At 45.2% G+C, this 14102-nt stretch overlaps 1 protein-coding gene and 1 long non-coding RNA gene across 4 annotated transcripts in view; one reads left to right on the forward strand and one right to left on the reverse strand.

Moving 5' to 3' along the window:
• The first annotated feature begins 54 nt into the window (after positions 1-54).
• On the forward strand, positions 55-14102 carry LOC308058462. Its single transcript, XR_013925806.1, has 4 exons — positions 55-2934; positions 3054-3125; positions 3250-12450; positions 12760-14102. It is a non-coding gene; the product is annotated as an uncharacterized lncRNA (long non-coding RNA).
• Positions 6122-14102, reverse strand: part of NF1 (neurofibromin 1) — a 114013-nt gene continuing 106032 nt past the window's right edge. For all 3 annotated transcript variants that reach the window (XM_080374168.1, XM_080374167.1, XM_080374169.1), the window contains one exon: positions 6122-10530. The gene's annotated coding sequence lies outside the window, so the exon portion shown is untranslated. The remainder of the gene's footprint in view (positions 10531-14102) is intronic.

Below are 14102 nucleotides of genomic sequence, written 5' to 3' on the forward strand. Positions count from 1 at the left end.
GGCCGCGCGCCGCGGCTGCGCACGGCCCGGCGCCGCCTGAGGGGAGCGGCGCGAGGCACGGAGCGGCCCCTTCCGCCACGGTCCGGCCCGGCCGCCCCCATCGCTGCCGCCGCTCCGGGAGGGAGCCGGGCCGAGCCGCGCCGCTTCCCTCCCTCCCTCCCCTGGGGCTCGCGGGGCTCGGCGCAGAGGCGTCCCTCTGTGTGTGAGGCGGAGCGGAGAGGCGAGGTGCTGGCCAGGCCCGCAGGGGGTAATGGCGCCCGGGCCGGCTCCCGTGGCGTCCCTCATGCCCAGGCGGGGAGCGGCCCGCGCCAATGCCAGCGGCCCAGCAGCTGCTGCTGTGGAGGGGTTCCCGCTGCAGGACCTGCCGTGCCTGGTGCTTCGGCCAGGCCTTGGGTATCTGATTCGCCTCTTCAAAGGGCTCGGAACGGCTCTTTGCTCCTCGTCCTCTCGTAGTTCTGAAAGACTGCGCCTCAGCACCCTCATCGCGCCCACTGCTCGGCCCTGTTCTCTGCTGTGATCACCAGGCTCGTCTCGGCCCCAGAGGCAAGGCACTTGATTGTCTCCTAACACAGCCAGACACTGCTGACTTCCACCATGCTGTTCAAACGAGTAAAAGGGTGGTGAATCTGTGCTTTACACAAAGTTACAGGCAAATGCTGCAAACACTTAGCTGATGATGGAACTAGACAGTAAGAAGGCACCTGCAGCCGCGCGGGACTGGAGGTGCTGTCTGCCGAGGCCAAACCAGAATAAGGAATGAAAACCAGTGTTTGAGCAAGGTAGCACAGGGTTGGAATTAGTGGAGACTCTTGTTTTCATTTTATTGTTGAATACTTGCGACGTTTTTCCCCATGGCTTTTTGCATCCTTCGAGAAAATACAGTGTGTAAATGATTTCTGTGTCCCAAGGAATCTCTGAGGCTTTGGTGGGGGGATAACAGCAGAAAAGCATGGCTCCTTGTTGCTGGGCTGGAGCGCTCTTCAGGCCATAGGGGCTTGTTTGACAGTAGCTTTCAAGACAGCTCTGTGCAAGTCACTTGGAGGAGACTGTGGGAAATAGTTGTACTTACTCTAAGGAGCTTGGGAGTTTGCACAGCAGCCTGGTGTGAAAGGGGAAAAGGATCGGGTGTGGCTGGAGCAATCTGAGCAGCAGCCATGCTTTGGGAAAAGTTCTGTGCTGACCTTTATGGGCGATCAGTGTTAATTTCTGTGTCACTAACACTGTAACACCAGGGAGGGGAGGAGTTTGGCCGCCCAGCTGGGTCTGTGTGGGAAGAGCAGTTTGGCAGTGGTGAATCCTCTCTTCACATAACCCAGCACAGTTGCATGGAAAGGCAGAGTCACAGGAGTCAGCTTTTGCCAGGTGCTCCTCCTTCCTGTGCAGCCTGGTGCTGTATTCGCTTCTGCCACAAATCAGAGGGCACCTACTGTGCCTGGGCACCGGGGTGGCCCCTGGGACACTGCTGTAACCGCAGTTTTTCAGGATTTGGTTCTGCATTGTGTGCAATGAAGAGGAAACTGTTCTTGGTTTGTCACTGGCCCCATCTTCGTGGTAACAGATGGCTCAGGATTTCCCAATGGAACAATTTAGGCTGCTTTTTCATCTTTTGGAAACACAGAGGTAAAGTCAGAGGGAAGAAATAGGCCAGGGAGAGATGGCTCATCCGTACTTTGGGGCAAGAAGAGGCAGACAGGGAACAGCAGAGCAATGGAGAAGTGAGACTACAAACCAGAGTAATTTCCTGGTGGTAACCAGTGGGAGCTCAGTGGTTTAGGAAAGCATCAGTCTCCTTATAGCTGTGAAAGCCTGGTCTTCCTTTTCATCTAGAAGTAATAGATTACTCCAAAATTAGCCTACTTCCTTTTTCCAGTCTTTAATTCTGCAAAGCGTCTTCTGCTCTTATGAGCTTGCGTGGCTGTAAACAGCATGCTCTACATGATGTAATGATGCAGTAAATCTTCTGTTGTAAACACCTTAACAGCAGGACACCAGGGTACTTTTATTGGCTTAACTAACCAGGCCGGCTGGAGTTGAACCTGTTCAGTTGTTTATTTACAAATGTGTGCAGCAAGCAGTTAGTACATTAGAGAGTGTAAATGAGTAACTTGGAAAAATCACAGAATCCTTATTGGGCAGGATTGTTCTTCCTAAATTAGTAATTTGTGTAAGTATTTTTCTGTGAAAAGTTCCCGGCTCGCCTCAGTCTTTTTGTTTAGAGCAATCAGAAATTAATAATAAATATCTGCTTAAAGACTATAAATTGTGCCACACATGAAGTGGAAAAAATGCAACAATGTTAAGACTCTGCCCTTTTAATGTCTTTAATCTGAAGATCTCAGAAGTTTGTTAAGAATTCTGCCAAGTGACAGCCATCCTTGGGCAGTTCACGTTACAGTTACAGTTGCAGGTTACAGTTGGGCAATTCAGGCATTCATGTTGCCTGACCACAAGATGTTAAGAGATTTGTCCAAGGTCACAAAGACAGCCTGTGCCAGACACACGTGGTGACCATAAAGATTTTAAGGTCCTGGGACAAAACCAGTGTCTTGCTCTCTGTGCAGTGCATAGCTGAGCTCTTACAGCAAAGGCCATAAGCATTATAGTGAGAAGAAAAATATATTCTAGTGAGTAATAATAAAGTTATACTGATGTCAAAAAATTGCTAACAGAACGATTAACCACTTCTGTGTCTGACAAGTCATGTTCTTACAGAAACAGTTCATGCCTGAATTTTTCATGAGTGGGAAACAGCTTTCTAGCCTGCTAGTTCAATTTTCATGATTATTTAAAAAGCAAACAAAAGTTCCCAGCAAGAAACGAACAAGAAAGGTGCCTCAGCATCCTCGAGGCCAATTTATTCTTCTTTGTTGTAAGTTACATGTATGGCCATTAACATCTCAAACAGAACTGGAACATAAGGGCCAACAGGGGTGTGTGTGCTGAATTGCTTTGCTGGGTATTTGAGACAGTCCTCAGAGTGCTACAGGAGGTGCCTTGCGCTCAGTGCCAGCCTGTCTGTAACGGCTGCTCTCTTCTTTTGCCTTTGTCAGCAGCAAGGGGTGCATCGTGGTGCTCCTCGTATCCTGCTCCGCAGCCACGGCAGAGCTCTCCTCTCCCAGCAGCAGGTAGGGTGGGCGCTGGGTCGCTTCACACAGCTGTGCCTGCCTCTGCCGCACCGCCTCACAGCAGTGCGGCTGGGTTTGCACTGCAGTGGATGGAGGGGGTAGCAGCCATTTTTCCCTTTTTCAGGAACCGTGTGAGACCGGGAGTTAAAATCAAGGATGGGCTTGGCTGGAGGGAGAGCAGAGGAGAAGCAGCCCTAGAGAACAAGGTGCAGTGCAGCCTTCGGAAGGACAGAGTGCGCAGAGCTGGTGGATGGCCGCTTCTCCCCTTCCCATGAGCATCTCTTCGTGTGAGTAGTTCAACGTACAGCAGGATTCAGCAGCACAGAGGCAGCCTTTGCTCTTTGATCCCTGCTGCATGATGGATGCTAAGTGTTTTGGGCAATTCCTTGGGAAATTCCTTCCCTTCTTGTTGTGCTGCCTCAGCCACCCCAGGGGCCTCATTCGTGTTTGTACTGTGGGGCCTTCAAGCCTTTGTATGTTTTGCGTTGCTCTGAACTGGCCTCTTTGGCTCAGAGCCACTGTTTCTGTGCTGTCTCTGGCCCGTGTTCAGTCATGCCTGTTTATAGACACTTGGGCGGGTCTCTCTCGCACTACGCAGAACTTCTCATTGCACCCTCTTTGCATGCGCTAACCCTCGAGGAGAGGTGAAAGCCTCCTCTTTTACTTGCCTGATCCTATACTAAATGTACCCCGGGCCTCAGAAATTGGAACGGCAGTCTCAGAGTGGGCTCCAGGAGGGGTGAGGGACAGCTGGGAATCACCAAGAAAGGGGGAAAAAACCCCCCATGGCTGATACTGCAAGGAGCTAGGGAGCACAGCCAGCAAGCGGAGGAACCTCACAGAAGGCAAATTAGGGCAAAGGGAATGGAGCCCAGAACAGGTGAGGCAGAGGCACCCATGCCTGGCATCTTCTATCTTAAATGTCAGTAGCCCCAGGAAGCAGAGTTGATGAACTAGATCTTGGAAAACTCACTCTCAGTCAGGCCCGTCCCTGCTCCACCTCTTCTGGACCCGTCCACTTCATTTACCTGCACCTTCACAGGCCGTGGAGGTCTGGGCAGCCACTTCTTCAGGGGACACGTGAGGGCTCTACTGAGCACCCAGACCTCCTGGGCAGGCCTTGTTCTCCAAGAACACTAACTGGGGGTAGAAGCAGCAGAGCAGGTATTTTTAGTTTTTCTGACAGAAAATACATTATGAGGGAAAAAAATGAAAATACAATGTAATAGTTCAGTGGGATTTTCTTGAACGTATAGTTACTAATCGCTATTTATAGCGCTATCATTTGAATATCCCTAAAGATGCAGTCATCAGCCGCCTTTTTCATTACTGCTTTGAAGAACAAACCCGTGCTTGTTTTAACAAGTCACATCACGGGAGATGTTATTCTACACCCTCCACCCGCACAACTCTGGGATTTCTTTTTATTTGAGAGCTTGTTAAACATAGCAGCAGTCAACTGAAGAAACCGATGTTCCAAGGCACAAAGGATTCACACCTATAAATCATGAACTTCAGTGGCGGGAAAGGGCCATTGTTACTTTGAAACGGAACAGTCAGCAGCGCTCTTCATAGCTACAAGAGGTTGGCTTCAGTTTTTAGTGCAGTGACAGTGAGTGACTAATCACATCGTATTTACTTAGGTTCACGTGTTCTTTGTCCACCTTTCCCACATAGATGGGCCTGTGGGTAGGATGGAAAAATACAAAGCATTTGACAATGGCTGAAGTGACCAACTTGCAGCAACATTCGGTCCTACTGCAGGACATGAGGGATCCGATTTCACCTGGTCTCATGCATGAGAAGTCTGTCGCTGTCACAGCAGTTAACTCATGACAGTGTTTGGTCACCTTCCCTGATGGCTCCAAGCCATTCCAGGGGCAGCCAGCGCCAGCAAAGATCTGCTGCTGTCTCCCCACCCTCACAGCAGCTCGCTGTGACAGGCAGGACAGCCATTTCCCTTAGCATCTGATGCATTTTCTTCAGCCAGCTGCTCCCAGCTGTGAAGCAGCCCAGGGTGAGGCTAGTCCTAGCGCTGATGTTGACAGTCAGAGGCGGCAGATTCTGCACAAGATTCCCACCGTGGTTTCCTGTAGTGGCAGCATCCCCCCAGTGCTGGGACAGAGCTTCTCATTTTAATGTTTGTGCATGTTTCTTTGCAGTTTTTCAGTGTGCTTAAGAGTCTCCTACTTAGCAAATTAGCAGTTCAGTATGAAACTTCTGGGCTAGCTAGCAGATGGCTAGCTAACTGTGAAGGCTTGTTATTCCAAGTCAGAGGTACTTGGAAATATTTATGCCAGTCAGGGAGACAGCTTAATATTGAGTAATTAGCCACTCACATTATGGGCATTATGGGTCAGTCTTACTGCCTGCAAATAACAGCTCCCTTTCTCTTCCCATTTCTACGATTTTGCCCTACTTAACTCTACAACAGAATTTATACATAAAAAAAGTTCTGAATTTTTACTTTTTTTTTTTTCCTTTGTAAAATATTTTAGCAGCATCAGCTGGGCAGGGATGTTGAAGCAATTTCCTAAGAAAGAACTGCTTGCTCCAAGGGTGCAATTTTTTCCCTAAATATAGTTTTTCCAACTGTGTAAAGATGTAACCAAAATAAAATTTTCTCCTTTCACTCCCTCACTGTGGCTACAGTGTATTTTGTGATCTCAAATAGCAGGGAGATCCAAAAGGGGACTTAAAAAGTGTTTTTAGCAGCAGTGATTTAGTACGTGTTTTTCAGGAAAAATCTGCATGGCTCCCTGCTCTCGTCAGTGCTGCTATTTCAGATTTAGGATTAATGAACATTTCCTCTGGAGTACAGAAAAAGTGCTCCCAAAATTTAACGGTTCAGAAACTGCTGCTCATCCCTTCATGCCCTCCCTGCAGACAGCAGGAGCACTGCAACGACGCACCTGCTCCACTGTCCGTCCATTTTCAACTGAGCAGGCCTCGGGGTATGGTCAGTATGCAGGAACAATAAGATGTCTCAGAAGAAGTCAATGCAGTCACGCTTTAATGTGTTTTTACATCCTTTTACGGTTCACAAAGCCAGAATATAAGTACTTATACATTTTTAATAGGAAAGTAATATATTCCCCTAAAAGAAAAATAGATTTGATTAATCATTTGTCATAAAAGTTGCGTGACAGTTGAAACTTCAAGCTTCCAAGCTAGAAAAGCTCAAATAGACAAATTATACTGAAATGTTCTTTAAAGACCAAGCAGCTGTTTTATTAAAATATTAAATTTACATTTTAAAAAGAAATACTCTGATTTATTATTCAATTATGATAATCTTATTGAAGTGACATGGAATTTATGACAATGGGCTTCATTCTGTCCTCAGTTATGCACAGGCAATCAGTTTTGCCATTATTTAGAACTGTGCAGGATCACACACACATAGAAGCAGCGCTCTGGAAAGACAAATCCGAGACACTGGATCTCGACTGGAATCTGATTTTCTCCAGAGAAAGTGGGTTTCCAGGTCTGGGACCAGGGCTGATCCAGTGCCTGCTGCAATGGGGCCCTTGGTCCAGCCCAAAGAACCTGTCCCAACCTCGCTGTCACAAGAAAAAGGATTTCAGAGCACACCAACGTCGTCCCGCAGCACAAGTGAATGACCTTCAAACAACTTCAAGGAGGTTGAATTTACATTTTACTTAAAAAAAAAAAAAAAAAAAAAAAAAAAAGGAAAGTACATACATGAGGGGAAAACGGGGTGAACAATAATTATCCGAAACCAGGTTTCTACCATTTTTACCTACAGTTACCACTGCGTTTGGATCGGCCGGGCTCTTGCCAGCTGTCGCACACTTGCTTACAATATGAACAGGATTGTGGATCAAGGAAACATTTTCAAAGTCGAGGCCCAAATGGAAATAGTAAGATACCATACACAGTGTAAGTTTATAGTACACAGCATTTTTTTAAATGACGTAACGCAACAGCAGGAAGGAGTAGTAGTAGTTAACAGTTACTAACACTAGAATAATCAAATTTGTATGTTATACATATACAGCAACTAACTGCTTTACAAAAAAAGCAAAATAATACAATATATTGTCACATGTATTTACAGTGTAGTAAATATACTTTTCTGTCAAATTTTACACAAAAACTATTTACAGGTGAATATACTGCATTAAAAAAAAATTGTGGGACCAACACTAGAAGTGACTTTCTGTGGTAAATTTGTTGCATAACAATAAGACGTGCTTCATTACATTTGAAAAAAATGAACCTTAAATGAAACAGAAAAAGCCCTAAAACCTACAACCCAGTTAGGAATAGAGCACTGGAACGCTCCCAGGTGCTCAGTCCACAATACTTATTTGAAATGTTTCCTGTTCTTGGAAACCTCATGCACATTAAAGCAGAAACATTGGCATAATTAACAGGTAGGTTATGCACTATTCAAATACTACTGAATTATCTTTAAGTCAGGGAAAATACGAACATAAAACGTTAATCATCTTTACAGTACTTAACTGTAGTTAGTGTGTAATGGATAACGTGTTCTAAAACAGGGGTGTCAAACATACAGTCCCTGTGATGTAGTTAATGGTCCACATGTTAAAATTGGATTTTTTCTGAATCTGAGTTTTCTTTCTGGAGTGCACAGACTCCACGGCTGCAGAACCAGCCTTCAAGAAGTGACTCGAGTAGCCCACGCAGCAGCGGCTGCCCGGTAGTCTGCGGGCTGCCTGAAGCAGCGACTCAAAGGTGGGAACTCTTAGATCTGTCTCCTGCTCATTAGATCAGGTTTCGAGGCCACATCACCACCAGCAGCTACCTGCTGATCCCGCAGAGCACAAATGGAGTAACGGGTGAGGAGAGCACGCAAGATGGCTGGAGTGGGCGCCGAGCGCGGCGCTCACAGGAATGGAACGGAGCAGCACAGAGAGTATCCACAACAGGAAGAGAAAGTAACAAAGAAAACCAAAAGGCAAAATAACAGCAGCGGCTGTTACAGGGAGCAGGCCAAGTGCTGAATGTGACAGTAAGGCACTGAACAACTAATTACTAATAGGAGTTTAATCTTTAAAGGCCATGGTTTCCCCCCACGATCTAAGCAGAAGCTTCCCAGTGACTGACGGTGGGAGACAACGTTCCTGTGTATCGGGGCGCCCATCTGTGCCCATCGACTGCCATCACGCCCAGTGTCGGCCCCCGTTACCCGACGTGTTTGACACCCCTGCTCTAAGGAAGTTCAGGTCCTCACTGAACCATGCAGTGAACACACCGAAAGACTCCCCCTCCTTCCAGGAAACAGAATAAATAAAATTTTGTTGACTTTATGAAGATACAGTCTTTTTCAGCTGGGACTGAGAGCCTGGAGTAGTTCTAGTTCTCACATGAAAGGTAACGTTAGTCACTGTCTGTTTTGATTTCACATTATATGTATTTCAAAGAATGCATTAATTCTAATTTAGGGATGCCTTTTAAATACAGACAATGCAAAATACTGAAAAAGAGTTGCTCTCAAATGCACCCAGTCCAAACAAAACTGATTTGGTGGTTCATCTGGAATTACTGTTTCTGTTGAAAGAAAATCTGCTCGTAGGAGAAACAACTGAAAATTATGTTTCTCTAATGGCAAATTACCTTTACAAGAGATTCTTTTTCCTCTACCTACAAATCCTTCAGGCCTCTACCTTTCATTGTCTTCAACAAAAAGGAAAAGGCTGAAATTAGCTCAGTTCAGCACAACCAAGCACAGACTGGCAGCAATGCTGAGGGTGGCTCTTTGCAATTCAACATATGAGATGAGAACGGTTTTTAAATCGACAGCTCCCAGAGTTTTACATGAGGAGCAGCTTAGGACATGGCATGAGTCACTGCTCTATTCCTAAACTCAGTTCTAGCCTCACAATCCCGTTCATAGTTGTGTATCAGTTCAGTAACCACACTTCACTGCAGCTCCTACATAGCCAAGAATAAAAAAATTTGGTTAATTGCACGATTCTTCCCATTTTCTAACGTGTCTATTTCAAGACTGCTAATTCTAAGTTTTCCTTTAGTTTTGACAAACTACTTGCATATTAAGTCAGTGTTCATAGTCTTTCCAGGACTGTAAACAAATTAAAAGAAATTAAATTGTTATTTTATGAATCAATACAATAAAGATATTTTTATTTACATAAATGTTACATAGTTACTGTGTGGATACATGTGAGTTATGTGCTATATCAATAAAATCCAAACACTTAACTGTACCATTCCCTAGTAATTTAGCTGTGGAGTTTAATTTACTGAAAGCCACTAACAAAATTGCACTAGAGGATTTTATTTTATATAGTGGATATACTTGCTTTTCCTTAAAGCCACTTATGGATTGTTAATTTCTAACATACAACAGGGACCTGAAACTGGGAAGCGTGGCTGTTCCTCAGCAGGAGATAGCCGCAGCCCTCCAACGAGCACCCAACGACAGGCCCTTCCACCAGAACCTCCGCTTGCCTCCGCGGCCAAGCGCTCTGCACGCTTTCAGCCCGTGCAGCACCCAGCGCTGCGCCTTCACGCGTCATCAACATAGCAGCATGTTATCACAGTCGTCCATCGCCGACATACGACTGTAGCTGACAAGTCTTTCACAGTGACAGCAACTTCAGTTTTGTGTAACCCCCACATACGGACCCTCACGATCTAGAACCCCTCAAACGTTCTGCAGGATGGGTTGGACTGCAGATGTCTGTACTGATCCCAGGAATTGCACTGCAAACATTCACACCTAACCTGGATTTGACAGTGTCAGTTATTGTTACATTCATGTACCTTCAGCAAACATTGCTGTTTTTGTATCACTGCTTGGGCAGCACGAAAGCAGCTTTGTGAGCACAGTCCCCCAGAGCTGGACGTTAACGCGTTCCATTTCCCCCTCCAGACCCCCCTGGTTCTCTGCCAGGAATTTCTCAAAGGTGCGTATTGTTGGGAAGGGCAAAACTAAAGTTTATGCTAAATGGAAGAAAGCAGCGATAGATTTTCAACACTGCTACAATGACAGCACAACAGTCAGTTCTTGATTTTCTTTCCACCGTACAACCTTTTTTAGTGCAGTTAAAGTACAGCCAAAAAAAAAAAACAACCCCAACCCAAAACAACCCAACAAAAAAAAACTCGCTTTGGAAAAAAGCCAGTTTGTCCAGTCTGGTCCGTACACAGTCCAGGTATGTGAAGCTATGGTCTGGGGAATGAAGAGACTCGTGCAGCCTCCTTGTCCTCTCACATTTATTGCTAATTACTAGGAATTTAATCTAATGTACTGCTCTGGTTAAGCTCATTGTACTGCGGCTATTGTAAGTTTCTTTGAAGTATGGTAAAAAAAAGTCCACAGCTAAAAATCTTACATGTTTGAACTAAAACCAGGATTATAGCAACTTCCCCTGGCTCATAAAGCCACTTCCTGAGCATATGTTTGAAGTAGATGAATGGCGTAATTATGGAGATTGTTTATGGGATTTAGTAATTGATGATGATAAAGTTGCTAAGAATTGATGAAATCATGGCGTGAAGTAACTAATTGTGTAAAAAGATATCAAGCAGAAAAGCGCCTTGCTGCGGCAGTACCAAGCCGACTTGCAAGCGCAGATCCTAATGCAGGAAAAATTATGCCATGTGAAAATCACATTCCAATACCCCCTTTATCACAAACAGTGCTCTCTGTACCACCTATAGAGCCCACTGTACCACCTATAGACCCTTCGTGTCCTTCGCCCCCCCCCCCCCCCCTTTTTCGGCGCAGTAGCCTCGGGGGGGCCAGAGGGCAGGGACACATTTGACGAAAGTGCTGCTGAGGAAGAAAATAGCAGTGGGCAGTCAATACAAAATTCTAAAAAAAAAAATACAGTAAAGTAACTGGTGCGTTCTACGCACATTAATTGGCAAAAAATAGCACAAGAAGCGGCTGCTCAGGGAATATTTTATATTGCTGATCAAGTCAAGCCCCTACAAGCTTTCCCTGTAACGTATCAGATGAATGCCGCTAACCAAAGACGGGGAACCTGGGAGGCTTTGATTGGAAAATATTAAGTCAGTTACGTAGTACAGTGAATGAGTCAGGCCTCCACAGTGAGCCCACCAGATATACCTAACTTTATGAAAGGGCAGTTATTGTGCCAGTGTATTCTGGAGAATACTAACAGTTACACCAAAGGCATTTTAGTAACCCTGCCCTTAGATTCTTCTGTAGAAACAATGCTAGAGCGAATGAGTCGGGTGCCAGTAGGTCAGCAAGCCTTGCTAGTGGAAGCAATCCAAGCAGTAGGGAGAGATTTAGTGCAAGCCCAAAGTCAGGCATTTGCAGCGCTTGCGCCTCTGCGCCCCCCTGGGGCTACCGCGCCCCCGAAGCCAGTGACCACCACACGCCGAGACTTCCTCTGCTATCGATGCGGGAAGCCAGGACATACCCGTGACCGATGTCGACAACGTCAAGTGTGGTGCCGAAATTGTCAGCAAGGAACCCACAACACCAACGTCTGTCGGCAGACGGGAAACGAGAAACCGAGCGCGAGGAGCCGCAGCGCATCGACCCCAATCGCGACTCCTGTCACCTTCACGACACCCCCTCCAGGAGACATGACCAACTCTTATCGACAGACACCGTGTTACAACCCGCCACCCGAGGGAGCCTCAGCCTGGACCTGGCAACAGCAGTAGATACAACATTAATTGACAACCGAACACAAAAAATTGCAACTCGTGTCTGAGGACCTCTGATAATTAATGGACAAAGTTATGGTGCTCTATTATTAGGGTGGTCTTCTGGTAGTTTAAAAGGGCTGTTGTAAAGTGTTTTGCTTATAGTAATAATTGTTAGCATTGCACTCGTATGTTTAAGCTATGTAAAGATGATGTTCCAATGTTTGTTATGTATAGGGATCCTTCAACTGGTTTGTGGAAAGGACCAGCAGAAGTGAAATATGCTGGAAGAGGTTATATGTGTGTACTTACTGCCACAGGACCACAGTGGATCCCAGCAAAGTGGACCAAAGCAGCGGTGACCAATGTTCCAACAACCAGTGACAGTTGTGATTAATCTTTTAGTGTAAATTTATCTATATTCTAATCATGATGTTAACAGCTGTTGTGTTAATTAATCTTATTGTTATAGGTGTAGCTTTTGTATCTAAATCACTGTTTGAGGTGCGGGAAAATGTATGGGTAACCTTAAGCAGAGCTGTCAACACAACCACTTTTTGTGCAAGCGTGTCAACTCCTAGTGTACCCTTTTTAACTTGTTTAGTAGGTGTGCCATTAAATGACTCAGATTGGATCACCCTTAACCAGTCTCTTAGCCAGACAAAGATTACCCAATTAGCTCGAGGTTCAAATATGAGTGAGTTTTTTGATAAATTTGATAATTGGGATGACAAACTTTCTATTGGTCCTAATCCTCAAGAAATTGAACTAGTTGACTCATTGAATGCCTCTTATTGTGTATATCTAAATTCTTCTAAGTATCCTTGTGCTGGTGAAAGTTCTGCCACACCTTGTAACAAGTCAAATCCAACAAGATGGAAAAGAGATGTTATGCAAACTCTTCAAAACACCTGTGACGATAGTGTACAACTTTGGAATAAATGGGAAGTATTTTTTACTTCGTTTTTTATCCCAGGTGCTGCTGCTGCTCGAGCCCATAAAAACTTAGAAACACTGTCTTGTTGGATAGTTAAACAAGCCAACCTCACCAGCCGGGTACTATCAGACCTAGCTGATAGCCTAACCACTGTTCAACATGCTGTTTTACAAAATCGCATGGCCATTGACTTTCTATTATTAGCACATGGACATGGCTGTGAAGATTTTGAAGGCATGTGTTGTATGGACCTTGAAGACAATTCCAGCTCCATACACAAAGAAATTAAACAGTTGATGGAACATTCTCAAAAGATTCAACAAGATGTTGGATTCTTTGGCCTAGAAAGTTTAGCAAATTGGTTTGGAATAGGAGGCTGGTTAAAGGGACTTTTACAAAGTGTATTACTTATAGTGATAATTGTTGTCATCGGATTTATATGTTTAAGTTGTGCTCTCTCCTGTATTCGAAAATTGTTTGAACGTGTAACTGGACCAGTTTTCCTTGTCCAAAAAGAAAAAGGGGGAATTGTTGCAGAATGGATGAAAGAGAACGGCCACGGTACTATGGAAGGACTGTGTGATACGACTTTTTGACATAAGTCTGGCTTAAGTCTGAGTGAACCAAACTAGGCCGCAGAGAGAAAAAAAAACACTAAGAAGCTCAGCTGCAGTGGAAAGTTACCAGGCTTGTGAAAGAGAGAAGAGAGATAAGATTGTGCTGACCTTGTACAAAAACAGAAAAACAACTTTAAGGGAGTAAGCATGAAGAACAAGGTGTAACCCGAACCCGCTGTAGCTATCCGCTGTAACCGCAAATAGGAGGACGTATAAAAATGTAACCCTTTAGAGCTTAGCCAATTAGCAGATGATTTGTAGGCATAAAATTAACTGGAACTGTATATAAGACATAATCGCGCCGTAATAAATCGAAGCTTGCTTTATCACTCACATTGAGTCGGCTGCTTGCTTCCCCTCGCTCGTCGCAAGTGGCGCCCGAACAGGGACCCCCAATCCTTGTTCTCCACCGGACAGCGAGGACGGAGAAGCACTGGTAGCAGCGACCAGGGAGCGAAGATCGACTGATGCAGGCATCGTACCTCGATCCGTGCTTGAACCGACGTTAATCAAGGAAAGGTTCGCCGTCCGTGAGTGTCTACCCAGGGAAAAGGCTGCATCTTAATCAAGGAAAAGGACTATTTTAAGCGCGCTATGGAAAAAGAGGTAGCACTTTTATGATGCTTTTTAGAAAAGCGGGGAGTAGGCCCTTTAAAAGATCTGGCCAGGTTAATTACTATGGGTAAAGCGAAAGGATATTTTACAGATCCTGAGCATATGTTTGAAGTAGATGAATGGCGTAATTATGGAGATTGTTTATGGGATTTAGTAATTGATGATGAT

This window comes from Falco punctatus, assembly GCF_963210335.1.
Source record: "Falco punctatus genome assembly, chromosome: 1".
NCBI lineage: Eukaryota > Metazoa > Chordata > Aves > Falconiformes > Falconidae > Falco > Falco punctatus.